The following is a 14462-nucleotide window of genomic DNA, read 5'->3' as shown; positions in this document are numbered from 1 at the left end:
GGGAACAGAGACAAGATTGTTTAAAAGTTTAAGACAAGAATAACTTGACAAAAACAAGTCCATAGAATCCCTGCACACATTGGTCTAGTGAGGGCGCTGTAAATATTTACGGAATTCACAAACACTCTGGAACACGGAGTCCGGGTATATAAATAAACAACCAAACAACGAAATATTAGAGGCGATATTCTCGCCAATATCACCCAAGACGTCAATATTTCTGAACAATGTAAACAATATTTGTGTCCTTATTCAAAAATGTACAAAGTTAAGACATAATACAATAAAATGAATTAGCCACTCCTTTTTCACTCACAGGTTTCACCACGTTTTCCTTGACGCGTGAAAGCCCAATTCATAATGTGACGTCATTCTGTCGTTGGCACTATGGCGTGGTGGTAGGTACCCGTTAAAAGCGAAATAGAACAGGTGACAGAAATGTCCAATTAAATATATACATCGTACAGGATTAATTCGTTGTAGATTTAAATACATAAATATGAGAGAACGTATTGTGACAGAACAATGTGGCTCCACCACGCAACGAATTAAAGCACACCAAGAAAGGTTTCCGAATTATTTTAATGAGTGGTAATGTTTTATGACGGTACGATAAGCACTGGTACGTGTCAAGTGGGGGGATATATTAGGAAAGTGCTGACAAGTATTGTATCCTGTTGAATAATTTCATTTTTAGAGACAAGTACGCTTTTACACTGGACAAGATTCGTTAAATAATATCTGACGAAGAGGAGAAAAACATTCACTCTCTGTTAGTTAATTTGTACTGTATGCACTTACTCAATATAGTTAATTAAATTAAATCCTTGTGTATACATTACAAGTAAGAACACCGCCAAGCTGCATTGTGTAGACACGAACGCCACTTTAAAGAAACGATGTTATTTTCGTTATTTCCTTAATGTTTTATGTTACAAGGCAGAAACAAGTGGAAGAAAGTATTGTAGTCGTCGTCCTAAGTTTATAATAGTTGTAATAGTAACTCAATGTATCAGGTTTGCACACCGGTGTACAAACTATTCTACTATTAAGTGGACTGTGACTATACAGTTCGATTGGAATTCACACAACGTTATTGGTGGACAATTGTACAACAAACTGTACACATAAAATCACCCTATATAAGGCTTCGCGGATTGTGATGACAGTTACAGTAAAAGTGATGACAGTTACAGTAACAGTGATGACAGTTACAGTAACAGTGATGACAGTTATTGTGGTGACAATTACAGTAACAGTGATGACAGTTATTGTGGTGACAATTACAGTAACAGTGATGACAGTTATTGTGGTGACAATTACAGTAACAGTGATGACAGTTATTGTGGTGACAATTACAGTAACAGTGATGACAATTACAATGACAATGACCGTGTGACATGAAAGAGACCATGTAACAAGAACAGAGAGAGGATGATTGTATAGCATCTCTGTGTCCAGTAAATCTGACAGGCGGTTCTTAAGTTATAAACGAATTAGTTATAAGGGTCATGACGCAACTTTTGCTTAGACTGATTTACAGTAAGTATGTTTTATGTCAAAAATATTTGGTTGTATAACTGTAATTACACTGTAATTTGCTTTCAACAGAAAATAGTAGATACATTATTGCTGCCAATATAGTACATAACTGTTCATCTTTATTATCGGGACTTCCTTTCCATGACCTAGATGTTCTATTACAATTACATAACTGCTTGACCCCCATATAAGCGATCGATTCTGTACCATGGAATGTAGATCGACTTACCGGTTACAACATACAAATAGCTCTGAATCAGCATTTGGGTAGATACACCATATCTTTGAACCAGTGTTCCCCTTCCATAATAGATATTGTCATGATTTCGATTGAACATCTGCAAATACAAAAGAGAACACATTATTTGAATGCGCAGTAGTATGATGTTCATGATGTTCTCGTGGCCAGATAACTGTTTGCGTATAGAAATTATATAGTGTGACAATAAAACCTGCAAATAAATCTTACACGGGATTAGAAAACAAACATTTAGTAGAGAAAAACAAACGAAATTCAGTAACATAAGACTGCATATTTGTATTGACACTGACACATGTTAGCACACATAACAATATTTCGTATCAATGTCCATGTATAGTTATTTAACTATTTATAAACTTTGTAGTTTACTTTATATCTTTTGTATGTGAAAACCTAACAAATAAAACGTATTTCATGACAAATATGTGAAAACACAAATATGTGATGTGGTCGTCGCGCAGCTCGTGTTCGAATTTCATGTAAATAAACAATGTATTTTACACGCGTTGTGTCCGTCGCTATGAGTCCCATATCGAACAGGACGCGGCAAGACTTCCGCCCTTTAAACAGCCACGAAGACGAATGACTGTTTTCAATACTTTGAGGCATAAACTACTAGCTTGCAAGACATTTATATCACGTGTTTGCTCATTCTAAACTAGTAAAATGCTAATACATCGGAAATCATAAATTAATTATTTGTAAATCGATTTTCTCTATGTTTTCCTATCATATAGCACTTACGTGAAGACATTATTTTTTATTTAGTAGCGCGTTATCTTAAATAAGACGTGATATTGAAGGGTGTTATCTTACAAGAAAACCATATTGACTGACTTCACATTTTCATGCACAATACGGGTACATATTATTATGCAATAAACCCTCACACATTCAGATTTAGGAATCACATGGTAGTTTTTCACTACCAGAAAAACACTTTTTGCAAAAAAGATCTAATAACAAAAGTTGATGAGTACTTCAAATTAATTCAATGGTAGCTTAGACAACTACGATGAAAATAAATAAATATAATCGAAATGTCACAGACTACCAAACAACAAAATCTAACATTCCGGACATATTTCCCGATGGGTTCATACATCCCGGGGAGAATCCAGAAAGCTCCGATATTCCGTGGTCATTGTCCAGAATCAGACCGAAAACATAGACAGTCCGCGATCAGCCGAGTTAGCTAACAGAGTCCAAGGTCAACACGCAGTCAATCAAATAGAACTCAATATTCTTGCTTGTGTTTTAAAATGCAATCAATTAAAAGTTAATCGTGACATAAAAACAAAGGCTCCAAAATTAAAAAAAACAGTGCCATAGAGGGCGGATGACATCAAACAAGTGTTCGTTTCAGTCTGCTGCATAACGCAACACTTTGGATTATCCCCAAACACTAATGTTCTCAGAGTTTACAGCAATATGCTGAAGAGATAATACAAACCATAGGTCAAAACATTATTTTTCTTTTTGTTTGTTTTTCTGACACCTTGCCCCACTTAAAGATACAATCATTTTAATACCAAATTTACATAGAGAACACATACAATACGACACTGTTTGTGTTTGCTGTGTCGAAATTTGAATATTTCTATTCCAACAAAAAAAAAGCAATGCTAAAAATAGAGAGGGGTGTATTTACCAATGCCCTGGGCAATTCTCGTATCTACCGGAGCACATACAATAAGACCTGCAGGCTGGCACGAGACGACTCACAATTGTTAACTCATCGTTTATGTATAAAATTACCCATTGCTTGTGTAGCACTACTTGTAGACACTTTCTATTTGGGTAATGTACAATTCGGTAGCTGTCTCAATTTCCCGGGCCTCATTTTAGATTAATTGTTTCACCCTGTGATTACATGCATACAAATCACTGATCTAAATAACTCACCGTACGTCATGATGGAACATGTCACATGACAGGGGAAAATTTATCGTGTCTAACAGTTTGATTTTTGATAGCACGATAAGCACGCTTCTACAACAGCTGTTAAATTATCAAAAAAAAAAATGATTGCTGTTTTGACAGAATTGCTATGCAAAATCAATCTAAAAAATATCCAGTTACAGACCATTTCAACACTGAGTCATCGACGAAGAGCTGCGACAAACGCAGTTCGATTATTGAACCAACCAATCACATCTAACATTATCGAAGAGCGAACCAACCAATCAAATCCAACGTTATTGAAGAGCAAACCAACCAATCACATCTGACGTTATTGAAGGGCGAACTATGCAATCACATCTAATGTTATTTAAGGAAGAACCAATCAATCACATCTAACGTTATTTAAGGGAGAATCAACCAATCACACCCAACGTTATTGAAGGGCGAACTATACAATATAATAGTATTTAAGGGAGAACCAACTAATCACATCTAACGTTATTGAAGGGCGAACCAATCAATCAGATCTAGAGTTACTACAGGGCGAACCAACCAATCACATCTAACGTTATTGAATGGCGAACCAATCAATCAGATCTAGGGTTACTAAAGGGCAAACCAACCAATCACATCTAACGTTATTGAAGGTCGAACCAATCAATCAGATTTAGGGTTACTACAGGGCGAACCAACCAATCACATCTAACGTTATTGAATGGCGAACCAACCAATCACATCTAACGTTATTGAAGGGCGAACCAACAATCGTTTCTAACGTTATACATCAGTGAATTACAGTGTGCAAGATTGAACATATTTTATTTTAGTCTGAAACAATCGTCTCGTGCAATGCTCGATGAATTATCGAAGTGATAATTATCGAATAAATCGTGAATCAGATATTGGTGCAAAATTTAGCGCTTTTCAATAAATTAGGAGCCGAATTTAGTGGTACACAACGACGATGTTAATCCACCTTTCATCGGGTTGTTTCCTTTTTCGTGATTCTCAATTTAAATATTAGTCAATGATGTCATTATTTGTGTTTTTGACATGGAGTGACGTCACTGCTCTTTACTGCTGATGTACGGTGGTGTCGCCATTCGTAATTAAATTCAGATATATTTTTTATTGAAATGCCTAGTGGCTAAAATCTAAACCAAAAAAAAAAGAACTAAGAAGAATCAAAATTTACGAAATATTTCCATGGAAACGATTCGACTAAGACATCTCTCTAAACGGAAGAGAGTTTACCTACTAGTCAAGACTTGGCACATTGCCAACATCTATCTTGCGGTACAAGCCGTGTAGTTTCAAGGCCGGGAAAGTCCATCCGGTAGATGTATAACTAATAATGGCATAATGCCAACATGTGGCAAGTACGGATATCCCGGCCTACTAGCCGACTTTTCTCAATGCACTGCAAACACGTTACGCAAAACATAGTACGAAAACTAATCGTTAAATCATAGTTTACATAGTTTACATAGTTTCCTCAAAATTAAACCGAACTTGAAGTCTGGGCTTTCTACCTGAAAGACTGAGGAGAATTGCTGTTTTTCTTAACCAGACCGGAAAAAGACTATGCCAATCAAATATGGCTACAATGATCACGTGATAATTCAATATGCATACTACATTACTGACTTCTGCTGCAGTCTGAAAGCATTGAGATATGTGCATTGGAAATATACAATATGCTGTGTACATCGTATTGCAGGATTGCACCACTGCCTTTCCAAAGTAAAAAAATGTAATTGACCTTTTGTTTAGACTACGTCTGTGACGTCATGTAAATATCAACCAAAGTAGACAATTTAATTGCGTGCGAGTACTGACAATACTTTGTTCAAGTACTACGGAGAGCAATAATAAAGATAACGAACCACATTGAGATAGACACACTTTAACCTAGTTAAGCTCTGAAGTCTACAGACCAATACTTAGACTGACGCGAATCAGTGATTTCACACGGCACACAGATCACAACGAACAGATGCTTCGTGTTGTCCATGGTGAGACTCGCACACACACGTTGTGTAGACACGCTTGTACGATCTTAAGTGGATGATAATACGGATTGTATGACTTGGAATACGTCCCCGCAAACTTCAAGTTAGTTTTTGCATTTGTTTCACTGCTCCCAATGTGAGTGTATTGAGTGCTGACTGTCGGCCATGGTGACTATAAAACTGCAACTATGTTGTCAATTTTACATGTGTGCGTAATAGCATGGCTACGTCCATATCAAGAACTTGTTACAGTAACAATGTACATGTCGAAGCAGTTCTTATGATGATGATTTGTCGAGTTGCATATGTCCGTGATGTCTGTCCCATCACGTGATCTCAAAAACTCGTTCAATATGAACACTAGATTACAAGATTACATCTTGTAGAATTCAAGTTGAAACTCTCTGATGTTACAACCATTGGCGTTTCACGGTGAATCAGACCGGAAAATTCACAATAACACACACTTTTTCAATCCAAATATGAATTGAGATAGTAATGAAACGTTTATACTACACACTAGAGCGGATCACTTTAAATGTTTATCAAAACATTCCAAAATGTAGCAACCCTGCATTAAAGTTTACTTTAAAATACGCCCGTTTTAATTACCCAAGCTCAATTCAATTTCCCACTGGCGTTTTTTGTGTCAGCCATCGGAGGTGAATAGCGTTCAAATGTATTCGATAATATTATTTAATACAATTTTCCAAATTTGTATTGAAGCCATGAACATAACCACTGGGCATGTAAAGTTTCATTTTTTACCAGCTCGACTGAAAATTTACCCATCTAGAGCGTCCATGTGCTGGCACCGAAGATATCCAGCAGCCATGAAGGGGTGGGTTTAGTGTACGCGTTTCCATTGAACGCCGCCGTGTAGTGTACGCGTTTCCATTGAACGCCGCCGTGTAGTGTACGCGTTTCCATTGAACGCCGCCGTGTAGTGTACGCGTTTCCATTGAACGCCGCCGTGATTGAATGCAAGTAAATACAGAAGCTTAGTTTCAGTTTTTCCTCTTATAGATTACTATGGATAGGTAAAAATGGACTTTATTATAAACTATTAGACGAAGCAATTGGGTGGTTCTAATTTAAAGAATGCGACACAAAGTGTACACTGCTTGAAGGAGGTACACAATATTTTTGACGAACTCATTTTAGAAATGAACTAGAAAATCGACATTACAAATTACAAATAGAGACTTAAAAAAAAGTTCCATTTTGTTTGTGTCTTGGTACAGTTAGTCATCTAAGCGAAATGTGTAAACTTTGGTGTCGATTCTTCAGTTATGCTCTCTTTTTCTAGGATCATAAAACTTCTATCTCCAGCGAGGTTAATTGTAACTAAAGCGGTTCCATGCGAATATTCATACTACAGAAATACTCGGTTATAAAAACTATGCAGTCGACGAATTTGTCAGAATACACAGTGTTTGCATTGTCGTCTGCACCGAAGACAATAATGTTTGTTTGTTTGTAATATTTTATGGTAATATCGCCGGGAATAGCAGGTAGACGTCACAATTTGCGTGATTGAGCATTCATCAATATGCAACATAAATTACTACTGTGTCTGCGTGCAAAGCACTGTGGGAAATATATGCAGACATAACCCAGAATTATAACGGTTTCCGGTTTCTACGTTCAATTTTAACCACGCGGTTATTGACATCCATATTTTTGTACTTAAATTGAAACAGCTGGGCATACACAAAAAATAGAATCACGTGATTATTAGTATCGATAATTATCAGCGTAAATTATATGTTTCAATGAGTTTATCCACAAAAATCGGCAGTTTCACTGTATGGTGTGGGCAGACATTACAAAGGCCTGGTACAGGTTTAGATAGACAACATTAATGTTTACACACACAATTGTGTAAAGATTATGTTGCTGAAAATGTAACTGCTAAATAGATTTGGGAGAAATATCAATATAATGAGCGAGCACAACCGAACTTCTTAAATAATTTTGTTTTTATTTTGCCTAGAACGGCCATCCATAATATAACTAGAAATGGTAATGGTACGTTACACGGCTCTCATTGACTTCATTGTATTAGTTAATTTTGCTTATATTAAAAAGTTTTATGAATTTCAAAAAAAAAATTCTCATTTCATAATAATGTCTATTTCTTGATACCCAAAGAAAATTGTTGATGTTATACGTGCAACTCTTTGGAACATTTAACCTGGAATAAGACAGAGACGCGTTGCCAGTTTACAAAGTCCTAACCCTAATCTGTGGTGTAATTTTTATAGGCGTCGATGAGTTCGCCACAACCACAATGGCATTGTCAAACATTTAACTAAAGAAGCTTTTATATATATGTCCTAATTTGATACCACTTTTTGTCATGGCAACCAGAATACGGTTTTGTCTCCAATACCAATACAAATGTGATTCATTTTCTCATTACGATGTAAAGTTATTTATTGCGCAACTCATAGCATTAAAATAAACCACCATCTACTTATTGGAAGTAAAATACGCGAATTGTTCAACCAATATAGAGCTCATTTGAGTTATTTAACGTGTTTTACACCGTTTACCGCAGGTGTTCACATCTTGTCTTAACACAATAACTTAATAGTTAATTTACAGGAGTTTTTTGGAATAAACATAGACGCGGTGAATTTACAAGAGTTCGTTGGAAGAATCGTAGACGCTGTGAATTTAATGTTTTTTTAGAAGAGACATAGACGCAGCAAATTTACAAGCGTTTGTTGGAAAGTAAAATTAATGCTGTGAATTTACCGGAGTTATTTGGGAGAGACATAGACGCTGTGAATTTACTGGAGTTATTTGGGAGAGACATAGACGCAGCACGGTTAGTGAATTTACTGAGTTTTAATTTATACAATTGTTTTTCCTTGACAGCAAAATAAACGATATCAACAGTATTTCGTATTTGTAATCATTCGACCAATGTAAACGCAGTTTACTTTTCAAATTTGATTTATCTACTCACACGATGAAAGAAGGTAAATTAATGTCAATTTCATTCAAAATTATGAATCTTGAAGCTCTGACGATATAAAAGTATTTTTTTATACTATGCTACACATTGGTTCACAGTTTACCAAATGGTATTTGTTTCTTTCTAAAATTCCGATACATATCAGCTTTAGCTGCTTACACCCTATCATAAATGCCCAAATTCACAAAATTAGTTTTAAATGAAAGCAAATAAAATTACGCTAAATTCCTCTGTAAAATGTCGTTCATAAACGTCGATGTGTCGATAAACGAACTTGTTCACATGAAACGCCCTACATAAATTCAAAACAGCATATTGTTGGATTGGAAATGTCTTGATAGGTCTAATAAACAGAGCCAACTTAATTTTACGAAGCACCTTTCAAGAAAATTTGCTAACGATACGATGTCATTTCAATGTAAGATTTGACATGTAGCATTGAACACAAAAACTTATTTACTGCAAATAGAAAAAAGTAAATAACAAATAATACTGCATATTTTATAAATAGATATGATATAAAACAACTTAAACATTTCATTTTCTAAATTTTCTAATTATATTAACGCCGAACACAACATATTGTATTTGAGATAAATACTGGATAAATGCGTTTCTTTTTTAATTTCATGTTTAATTCACGACGTTTGCTATACTGTCGATATATCGTGGACGCAGGGTACTATGAACTGTTAACAGCGGATAGATGGGTATGCATTCCTGTACCACGAAAGTAACACGTTCACGGTTCGTGACCTCGTAAAAAACTCGGCATTCGTTGAGATTTTAACGTTCAAATAAATTGCAACTTATGAAAAGAGCCTAGGAAGTTACAAAAACTACTTCGGTTCAACAACTACGGTCTTAAATAATACGTATTCTAGAAATGACGCTAATACAGAGACGGTGAGCCGTAATGCGGGACGGGAGAACGACGATAACATTGGCGTGAATCACAACTCGTACAAAATAAAACTGATCGCAAAATATTTATAAATATTTAGTGCGTAAAGTGTGTTGAATAGAATTACTATAATATTTATATTAATAGAATCCCTCCTAGAAATATTGAGAATTTCAACCCGAACAATACCACGAACTTTAAAACTTTAACTACAAGTATGAACTTAAAGCGAACGGAACGTAAGGAACTCTGTGATGTATATTACGAAATATTATGAATATTAGATATTACAACATGTGTTTTATTTGTCTATATTGTAATTTATACAGCGTGATATTAAACGAAACTCGAGTTGCAATCACTGATACAAGCTTAGGCAGACGTATGACACCGTCAATTCATCGGCGTGCACGAATCAGTCCCCTCTTTGTTACTCAGTTTCGTAGCCGTCGTTTTATATTTAATGGGTTGTTTTTAACATTACACTACTGATCAAAACACGTGAGTAAATTTGTTACCCAACAACACTGATGAAGTTGCAGATTGGAGAAAACTTTAACAATTAGGACATCATTTCTGTGTCTTGTTAACAGTGATACCTATTTTTTTGTTTAACTACATTTTATTCACGTAGAATATTTTCCGACTTGTAACAACGACATTCTCTCGGTTGACTGGTCGCCATGTTTTTGTATTTGTTAGGTACCGATTGTAATACTATTTTGTTTTAAACTGGTCACTCTCAACTCAATATATTTAACAGCTAATAACTTATAATGTAGCTGAAAATATCAAAAAAGTAACAATAAATTATGTTGTATACTCACTGACAGTACACTAGTACGTGTTGTATTTAGAGTTGCCAAGTTGGCATAGCCCTGTATATGTAATGCGGTCTAAGGCCAAAGAGTGTGACCATGTCGGCTCTTCAGTTGTGGTTTGCCGGCTCCCAACTCATGGTGCTTAGTTCCAAGATGGGATAAAACATACAGTCAAAGATCGTTGATTTCGAAACAATCCGATGTACACGTCACCTCGACGTCACCATGCTAACACGGATGCTTATTTTAACGACCTGACATTTCCTTTAAAATTATCGTTTGTAACTTTGCGTGGGTACAGTTTGCCCAGACCCGCTAACAACAACAATCCTACTTTTAGTTTAAGTACTGTCCAAATAACTACTGTATTTTAATAAAACGTCAGAGTACATATATTACACAATTCGTTTTTAATTTTTGTTTTTAGATTAAGACTACGATTTTGAAATAAGCATTTTCTGATGTACATTTAGCCGTGTGGTTATCACAAGATATGTGAATACACGCTCCAAACTACAGAGGCGTAGTTGTCTAACGTTCTCTCAGCTGCCCAATCTTGTTGACTATTGTTCGTTACTCAGCCACACGTCAGGTCTAGACCAGCAAGTATTTGTATGGGTTCCGACCCCGACCCCTGTACTTTGCCAATCGTGTTTATTTCACTGCCTTCGGTATATCCAAATATTGCCCCGGTTGTTATTTTCACGTGACACAATGACGAAAACAATAATAGGCAGGTTAAATCTTTCTTTTCAAACGAAATCCTGAATTTAAGAATTTTGCGATTGCCGCGTGATTTGTACAATTACTTTTTGATAAATATGTTATAAAATATATGTCCATATAGAGTTACCGACAATATAAAAGACAACTTACCAGCTGAAAAAAGACTCGGACGTGTTCGATTTCCCGCCATGATACACAGGTCTGACATAATAAAGCAGGTAAAACTGTCATTGTAAGACACAGACCTCTTTAGCCGTTCACAATGCGTGGCTGTCGTAACCCAGACAGGCCTGAGGTTTGACAGCTGCGGGCTTAGCTGTAATAAATTTTGGAGTGAGTTAAATTAGTAGGCCTAGCACGCTGTGTGTAGGCTACATATACAGTACAGTGTCATGCTTTATCTGGCTAGACCCGGCTTTGTCAAACGTGATACGACTTGCAACATACAAACTCTGTCTGTACTACGGAGCCAATATAATTAATATACATGCAATAAATGTATGTCATATGAAATATTGATATATAACTGTATTAATATGGATTTTTGTATAAATTTATACTTTGGGTTAAAAATTATTTGACCGATTTTCAACCACGTAAATTTCTTTCAAAATGGCTGACACGCAAAATAGCTTAAAAGTACGTCTGTCGTCATGGTGACAGAGCACGAGGGAAGACGGTTTCTGAGACTTGGACCAAGAAAGGCCCAAATTAGACTGTGAGTGGATACTGTATTAACAGAGACAAACAACAATACTTATCAATGTATACGTGAGAGAGCTTCTCACTAGGTCGTGTTTCATGTGTGCGTTCAATGAGTCAATCGTATAGTAGTACCTTGTCTGGCCCCATAAGCACCGGTCTCCAACTAGACGGTTCAATTAGGATATAGGTCGTTTGGTTGTATATACATCACTTCAGTTATCTTGTTTGTTTCCATGGTAACACCACCAATCGCCCTCAGAATACAGCCAATGATTTCCTTCAAAAAGATGAAAAAAATACTAAAAATCTGAACACATGTCTGTTACAATTATTAGAGAGGGCGCAATCAACATTCTGTTGTTTGTTGTTTGTTGTTTGTTATTTATTTACGTTTATTGAAGTATAAACATCAATAAAAAGTTGCTTATTTCTGAAGTCTACTATACGTCAATATATTCTATATTAAATATTTATGTTAATGTTTAAACGTACATTCGTGTTTAAAAACGGAAGTTTGAACAATGAAGATTACGATATCTTCACAACTCAGGTGTGTATACAGTCACAGGGCGAGAACATTATGAAACTTAATAACCTCACCCTGCGATGACACGATAAACATATGAATACCACGTGATTATATGACGCAATCAGGTCATTCGTTTATTAATGAAAACAATACGGGAAGCGTGGATTATCGGATATAACGCCACACTTTGGGTAAAAGTGCAAAGTTATACTAGTATTCGATAACCTACATTTTCGAATGAGTATTTCTTAAGTTTACCACTATATAATTGAACGAGTCAGAAATCGGTTGCATTGCCAGAGCACAACGCTAAACGTGTGTTAATTTACCTAAATACTAACGATGTAGTATAACGCTTTGACATTTGAACACGAATAATTAAAATCATTTTACTTGACACACAGAAATTGTTCTTCTTCGTAACCACACTTTAACTATCGGTAATACCAATTTTTGACTCGTCTCTAACATTTGATAGTGGACTGTTTTTGTTTAGCATTTACTAGAAAAGTACTCCTTTTTTGTTCTAAACAGTACCCGTTTACTAGTTTCCTTGTTTTCAGCAATGCACGGTCCAAGCGAACCAACGATTTCCAGATCGACGAGTTGTATGGATACATTATCACTGACTAAACTAATCTGGTGATTTGTGGTTGAATGCAACATGTGCTTTAATATGATACGTATACAAATCAGGTGCGATAACTACGGGTTATTGGCCCATTCATTTACCATTGTCGTTCTCTACAAAAGGAGTACTCTTAGCATATGAATACAATTATAGAAATTCTGCATATGAATATAAGTGTGACCGGTTTACAATCTGCATAAAAACAAAAGGTTTACAAAAATAAACAAACTACCAAAACAATCGTTCACATGTATTATAAACGCCTTGTAACGCCACAATTTTCACATAGAAACTGTGTTAACAATGACATTTTGTAAACGCCGAAGTTTATAGAAAACAAGACCATGTAAACGCCACAGTTTGGGAAAAGGAACCATACAAACGATACAGTTTTTAAAAACGAGACCATGTAAATGCAACAGTTTGTAAAAAAGAACCATGTTCACACCAGTTTGTGAACAAAACAAAAACAAAAAAAACATGCAAACGCCACAGTTATCAAAGAAAGACCCATTAAACGCCACAGTTTGTAAAGAAAGACCCATTAAACGCCACAGTTTTCAAAGAAAGACCCATTAAACGCTACAGTTTTCAAAGAAAGACCCATTAAACGCCACAGTTTTCAAAGAAAGACCCATTAAACGCCACAGTTTTCAAAGAAAGACCCATTAAACGCCACAGTTTTCAAAGAAAGACCCATTAAACGCCACAGTTTTCAAAGAAAGACCCATTAAACGCCACAGTTTTCAAAGAAAGACCCATTAAACGCCACAGTTTTCAAAGAAAGACCCATTAAACGCCACAGTTTTCAGAGAAAGACCCATTAAACGCCACAGTTTTCAAAGAAAGACCCATTAAACGCCACAGTTTTCAAAGAAAGACCCATTAAACGCCACAGTTTTCAAAGAAAGACCCATTAAACGCTACAGTTTTCAAAGAAAGACCCATTAAACGCCACAGTTTTCAAAGAAAGGCCCATTAAACGCCACAGTTTTCAAAGAAAGGCCCATTAAACGCCACAGTTTTCAAAGAAAGACCCATTAAACGCCACAGTTTTCAAAGAAAGACCCATTAAACGCCACAGTTTTCAAAGAAAGACCCATTAAACGCCACAGTTTTCAAAGAAAGACCCATTAAACGCCACAGTTTTCAAAGAAAGACCCATTAAACGCCACAGTTTTCAAAGAAAGACCCATTAAACGCCACAGTTTTCAAAGAAAGACCCATTAAACGCCACAGTTTTCAAAGAAAGGAACCATTTTATCACCACAGTTTGTAAAGAAAGGAACCATTTTATCACCACAGTTTGTAAAATACGAACCATATAAACGCCACACTTTGTAAAAAACAAAACAAAATTTGGTACCTACAGTTTATGAAATAGGAATCTTATAAACGCTAACATTTGCTTACAAAAAATTTAAACGCCACAGTTTAGT

At 35.8% G+C, this 14462-nt stretch overlaps 1 long non-coding RNA gene across 1 annotated transcript in view; it reads right to left on the bottom strand.

The window, feature by feature from the left end:
- LOC146742803 (uncharacterized) overlaps positions 1-12163 on the bottom strand; it is a 48792-nt gene extending 36629 nt beyond the window's left edge. The window contains exons 1-3 of the long non-coding RNA XR_014929461.1: positions 11996-12163; positions 11309-11474; positions 1772-1880 (exon numbers count right to left, since the gene is read on the bottom strand). This is a non-coding gene — a long non-coding RNA (uncharacterized LOC146742803). The remainder of the gene's footprint in view (positions 1-1771; positions 1881-11308; positions 11475-11995) is intronic.
- Between the last annotated feature and the right edge of the window lie 2299 nt (positions 12164-14462).

The sequence above is a fragment of the Saccoglossus kowalevskii genome, chromosome 5, assembly GCF_978046115.1.
Source record: "Saccoglossus kowalevskii chromosome 5, keSacKowa6.1, whole genome shotgun sequence".
Taxonomy (NCBI): domain Eukaryota; kingdom Metazoa; phylum Hemichordata; class Enteropneusta; family Harrimaniidae; genus Saccoglossus; species Saccoglossus kowalevskii.
Note: the sequence above shows the minus strand (reverse complement) of the source record. Positions and strands in the feature narration are given on the sequence as shown.